This window comes from Choloepus didactylus, chromosome 3, assembly GCF_015220235.1.
Source record: "Choloepus didactylus isolate mChoDid1 chromosome 3, mChoDid1.pri, whole genome shotgun sequence".
Classification (NCBI taxonomy): Eukaryota; Metazoa; Chordata; class Mammalia; order Pilosa; family Megalonychidae; genus Choloepus; species Choloepus didactylus.
This window is the reverse complement of record NC_051309.1, coordinates 22,611,305-22,617,455: the sequence shown is the minus strand read 5'-3', so window position 1 is coordinate 22,617,455 and position 6,151 is coordinate 22,611,305. Positions and strand designations below refer to the sequence as shown.

Below are 6,151 nucleotides of genomic sequence, written 5' to 3'. Positions count from 1 at the left end.
TCAGTTTATCATGCAGCACACATGGGTCCCAATGGCCAGACAATAGGACTTTCCACAAATCCTTTCTGGATAACTCTATCTCCAAGCTTGATTCACATTGAGATGGCTGACTGGTTAAATCCTCACATGGGGCTCCATGCTTCAGGGACTTGCTTTCTGGAAACTCAGAATTTCCCAAACCATAATTTTATAGTTTCTTTGTACCCAAGTGTTCAGTTCTCAGCTTTTCCCTTTCCTCTCACATTTAACTATAAGCTGCCAGGAGAAGCCAGGCAGCATTTTCCACATTTAGTTTGGAAATTTCTTCAGCTAGATATCCAATTTTATCACTTTCAAATTCTCCCTTTCATCCAACACCAGTACTCAATTTTCACAAATTCTCTGCCACTTCAAAACAAGGATCACCTTTCTTCATGTTGGCAATGACACATTCATAACTTCCTCATTGAAAGTACATTTAGATTCATATTTCTACCAACAGTCTCTTCAAAGCACTCTAAGCCTTTCTTATCAAGCTCTTCACAATTCTTCCAGAATCTCCTCCTTATCCATTTATAAAGCCATTCCAGCATTTTGGTATTTGCAAATTGCAGCATCCCATTTCTCTGATACTAAAATCTTTCAGTTTGCTAAAGCTGCAGAATGTATGGGTTGGCATTTACAATGGGGATTTATTAACTTACAATTTATGGTTCTTAGGCCATGAAAATGTCCAATTCAAGGCATCACCAGGATGATACCTGGACTCTGAAGACAGGCTTCTGGCATCTGGGACACCTCTGTCACATGGGAAGACACATAGCTAGAGTCTGCTGGTCCTTCTCTCCTGGGATTAGCTTCTGGTTTCTGTGGCTTTCTTCAAAATATCTCTGGGCTTCTGTCTGTAAGCATCCCTGAGCTCTCTCAGTTTCATCTGTCTTATATTCTCTCATAAAGGACTCCAGCAAGGGGATTAAGTCCCATCTTGAATGGGTGGGTCACATCTCCATGGAAACAACCTAATCAAAAGGTCCCACACACAAAAGTCTGGCCCCACAAGATTGGATTAAAAGAATATAGGCTTTTCTGGGGTACCTAACAGATTCAAACCAGCACATTTGATATCTTCTTTTTTTTTTTAATATATGTATTCCTTTAAATATTTTTGGGTTTGATCTAGGACACATTTAAGTAACTTGGAACAGTTTGCCTTTTTTTGTTTTTGATAATTCCTTTTTAGCTTTGTTCTGTGGTTTCAGAGCAACCTTTAGATCATTGCTAATATGGTCCCACTATTAGTGCAATTTTATTCTTAGGTGTGTAGTCAATATTAAATGTGTTCGGAGATCTTTCTACTCCGACCAGTGTGAACACAATCTGTTTCTGATGATACTAAGCTCTGGAGATTACTGCCTGCTTTTTTCTAGTGTTTCTCCAGCTTCAATGGTTCTTCACATATTTACCATTCAGTACTCAGCCAAAGACTTGCCTAGAACCTCTTCAAATCTTTGGAACTTTCTCTCACCTCTCCAGTCTCTTCAGTATTCTACCCTACAAGGCTGGTCATGTCAAGGAGACCAAAATGTTCTATTTAGATCTGCTTTCCTTGCTGTACAGCTTGGAAATTCTGTTTAGGAAGGAATATGTTTCCATTCCCTCAGAGATTACTCTCCTGGGCTGCCTGTTTCATATGATTTGTCTAGTTTTTACACTAAATTGGGATGGTAAACTCAATCCTTGTTATTCCACCATTGCCATAAATATGGTATGTGTCAACATCAAGAATTATGAAGTAGAAATATCAAATAAGTCAAGTTTATTTCTCATAATCTAGGAATATGTGTTTTACTCTTTTCAATCAGAAGCTTTGTCATCCAGCAGACACTGTCTTTTGTGGTATCTCATGATGAGATTTCCCTTAACCAATAGGATGCCAAATTGTCAGTGAAAGTGATTGAATCAGCCACATTTATTGTGAATCAAGCAACACATCCAGATGGTTAACTGACATTTTCCACTGATTATCCTGATGTTTTGGTGATTTCGTGACATGGCCATCTTTCAAAGAAGTTTGCTTTTTAAATAATCTCTCTAAGCATCAAATATACATATGTAGCAAATTTTATCCATTCTCAAAACATTTTGCCAGGTATTGCTCAGTAGATAGCACAGGTTAGAGTCCTCATTTTTAACTAATTATCTGGTCGTTCAGAAAATCTTAAAATTCTTTTTTTAGTCTAAAGTACTCAAGTAACTACAGTTGTCCAGAGTTCACTTGCATTTTTAGTACTGTAAATTCACTTGGACATTATTGGTATGTAGTTCTAAAAATAACCAAATCTTCAAAAAAAGGTGACTGAAATTATAAGTAGATATTAAGATATGTCAGAATCAAGTCATCATTTCTTTTGATCTGTTTGGTATGTGGAAGCTTTGATACTATATCTCTTGCCTCTTTTCAAAAGATAGACAGTAAAGGAAATACTTATAAATACTTATAATTCGGTGTTTTACTTAACAGGTTACCTTGGTAACTCTACCTGTTTTCAGCGACTCTCAAGCTCACATTTTTATCTGGGAAGAGAAATGCATTGTGTACATTTGGAGTATATATAAAGACTGTTTTAATATCTCTGGCTGAAAACAGTCTACAAAAATCTTTTGGTTTAGATATTAACATGTCTTTACTTTGCTAAAAAATTTTCAAATATTTGTTGAGTGCCTACTATGGTCTGGGCACTATACTGGGCATTGGAATAGACAATCATTAATATATTTAATTACTCATTTCTTTGTGCTTTAGAATTATGTATATATATTATGTGTGTATTTATTATGTGTATGAATCATAGATTGCGTATGACTGCTGCTAAATATATTATCTTTTCTTTTTTTTTTTTTGCAAACATTTTAATTAACCAAACATTTCCTAAATTGCAAACAAAAATGTGAAACTCAATCTGACACTGGTAGCAAATGTGAAGGCCTTCTGTGATCAAGGGCACAGGGGGTTTCACCATTCTGGCACAAATTCTGTAATCCTGCTTTGAAGGGAAAAGAGCTACACCCTTTGTTCTAAATGAGATTTGTTCCTTCTTCAAATATGAACTGAAGAAAAATCTGTCATCAGTTTTTAACTCTCGCTGCCTCTCACTGGGTAACTTATTCTTCCCAAAGCCCAAGAATGCTATAACCTCTCTGGCTTTGTTTGGTCAACAGTGTGTGGCTGCAAACCCTTCATGTAACAGGCACCAAGGGGCTCCACTGATATCATGCATAGAGTCCAGAAGCTTGGTCAGTTATTAGAACCTCTGCCAGCTCTGCCCAGAATTGTTGGGACATTAAGTCACCATCTCTCTCAGTTCTTTGATATAATTTGTCCTCATTTCTTCAAATGCAGCCTGGATTTTGAGGCCGTCCTTTGGAATTGTGCTTAGTAGCAGCAGAACTTTTATTATGGTGTATTCTTTAAAGGTAAGCTGTAGTCAAACAAATTGGAGGTTGATTTGGTGCATCCTTTGTCATAGTTCATACATGGCAGACTGATGCATCTTCTCTTCATTAAAGACTAGATCTGGTGCAAAATAGAGAAACTGGCTGTTCATATGTTTGTACAATCTCCAGCTCTAAGCAAATGATGATAGACACATCCAAGTATACTGGATTGGCATAATTTGGTCCTCAAGAGGCAAGTTTTTAAACCCTGGAAGTACCTTTGCCCACTTCACAACTTGAATCATCTATTTGCCTGCTAAGTGGTTTAGGGAAGAGAACATTTTCAGCTGTATCTGGTTTTGAGTTGTCATAGTCTGCATACACAATTTCAGGTTCAATGTTTTCAAGAACTGTGGCAGGGGAAGGTGTGAGTGCCCACGAGATCATGGAGCGCTGAGGAACCAGCCCTGTGTTGACCGAGGGCTCCTTTGTGGGTACAATGTACGCTGTCCCTTCCTTGGGGTTATGGGATGGTGGGGGTGGGGGTGGCATTTGTTTTTGTTGTGGCTGTTCCTCATGAATCCCTTTTAACTTTCCCAACTTCTTCGACTTTTGAGCTTTAGGATGCTGAATCTTCCCATCCATAGATGTTATATACCTTTGCACTCGATTCAAGTCTTTTCCCCTCCTCTTTTGGTGAGTCTCTCCTAAATTCATTCCAGCTTTGAAGACATTTCTGAAGTCTGCAGGCAGGACATTTCTTTTGTCTAAACTTATCAATGATGCAATCATTTCTGCCAGCACATAAATAGTTGTGTTGCCTTCCACTGCTCTTTTGAAGAAAACTTTGCACCTGCCAAAGTTTACTACCCTATAATGACATCCTGAAGCCTCATCCACACACACCAAACATATTTTGGAAGGTCTTGAGGATCCAGTAGAGACACCTCATAAAGTAGAGCTTGACACATTTTCTGGAATATATTCGAGGACCAGATATCCATCACTTATTCTAGATGACAAGTCACCATGTGATTTCCATGACTCCACTGAAGTGCTGACAGGAGGAAACAAATTCAAGTGTTAGAAAGATTTGTCTCTAGCAGATTGTGATAAAGATTTTGTACCTTGAGCACCAATCCTGTAGTGAAAGGACTGTCTACTTGAATTCACACCAACAATGGCAGAAGAAGGGATGCTGGTCTCTGGATAATAGCTCCCATCATCTGGTTCTTGTTTAATACCCATTGGGAATACATTACCATCACAGTTACCATCAAAGCCCAGTACAGGTGGTCCTAAAATTCTTGATAGAGAATAATATTCTTTATCATTCATAAAGGAAAAATAGGAGCCATCCATAAATGGATATGGGTTTACTGTTGGATTCCCTTTACAAGAGGTACCTGAACATGAATTCTTGGTTGAATTTTGCTTTATTGGTACTGAGAATGGGGATTCAGAATTTATTTTGCTATTTCCTCTTAGACATGAGCTGCTAAAATCTCCTTCTGGTTCTCGTTTTATGTACTGGACAACATTAAGCTGACCAGTCACCCCATTTACCTCCTCAGAGTTAGGTAAAGGGACTTCTTGAGCATCTTTCTTGTGTGTGTCTGGATTAGGAACTACATCCTGGGTTGCACTGGATCCAACAGGGATGCCAGAAGCAGTATAGCTGAAGGCACTGTTTACAAGGCTACAGATAGAGCCAACAGTACTGGCTGATGGACTGGAAAGTGTGGATCTGTTATTTGTGTTGGAAGGCTGGAAACACAGCATCTTTTTATATTTGCAGGACTAGACATAGAGGATTGCAGAGTGATGTGATTAGGACTAGAGACCAGAGATTTTACATTGCAGTGGCTTGGAGGACTAGAAATTGGGGATTTCATGCCACTTAAAGGACTTGAGAGAGAAGAGCCCACATTGCTAGCATGTGCAGAGCTGTGCAATCCGTAGCATCAATTTTTCAGCATTAGGGGAGCATGTCAAAGGCATTCCCTGGGTGATATGGCTGTGCAGTGTGAAACTGCCAAAGTTGGTCATGGTAGAGGACACAGTGTTGATTCCAGCAGGGCTGCAAATTGAAGATGTCATGTTCAGAGGGCTGCAAACAGATGGGCTTTTCTCATGACATATGATAGGGCTTTTAACAACAGTGCACACGACCTCACTGTCCCAGGTCCCAGGGAAGAATGCTCTATGGCCTGAGAAACTTGACCCCACCATCTTTCCGTATCTAGACCTTCAGGGAGTCTGTGGTATCCTTTGGTCTCCGTAGCTGCCTTGGCCTGAGTTGGTCTCTCACCATCTACCTGGTGCAGCCCTCACCACTGCAGCAACACCCCTACTGCAGAGTACCTCTAGAGCCAATCACATCCAGGCCAGTGAGCAGGGCTCTCCCTGCAGTGGGAGATCCTGAGACAGCAATGCTCTTGCTCAGATGACTGCACAGGCTTCCATAGAGCAGCCAGAAGTTGGCTTGCATTTTCCCAGCCCAATGACACCCGGAGCATGGAGGGGCAGAGAAGAGGGGAGAGGGGCAGAGCCAGGTCAGTCCAAAGGGGCTGAAGAGGGAGTGAGGGAGGGGGGTCAAGAGCCTGGAGGGGGACTTGTTTAATCTTTTGTAATTGATTTCCTCCTCTCAATTTACTTCCACGGGATTCATCTTCTTAAGCATCAGTTTTGTCTAGTCATCCCCATGACAAAAACAAATACTGGCTCCTTATCCCCT

The 6,151-nt window shown here is 40.2% G+C and overlaps 1 pseudogene; it reads right to left on the bottom strand.

Moving 5' to 3' along the window:
• Positions 1–3,320: 3,320 nt before the first annotated feature.
• On the bottom strand, positions 3,321–5,646 carry LOC119530212 (annotated as a pseudogene).
• Between the last annotated feature and the right edge of the window lie 505 nt (positions 5,647–6,151).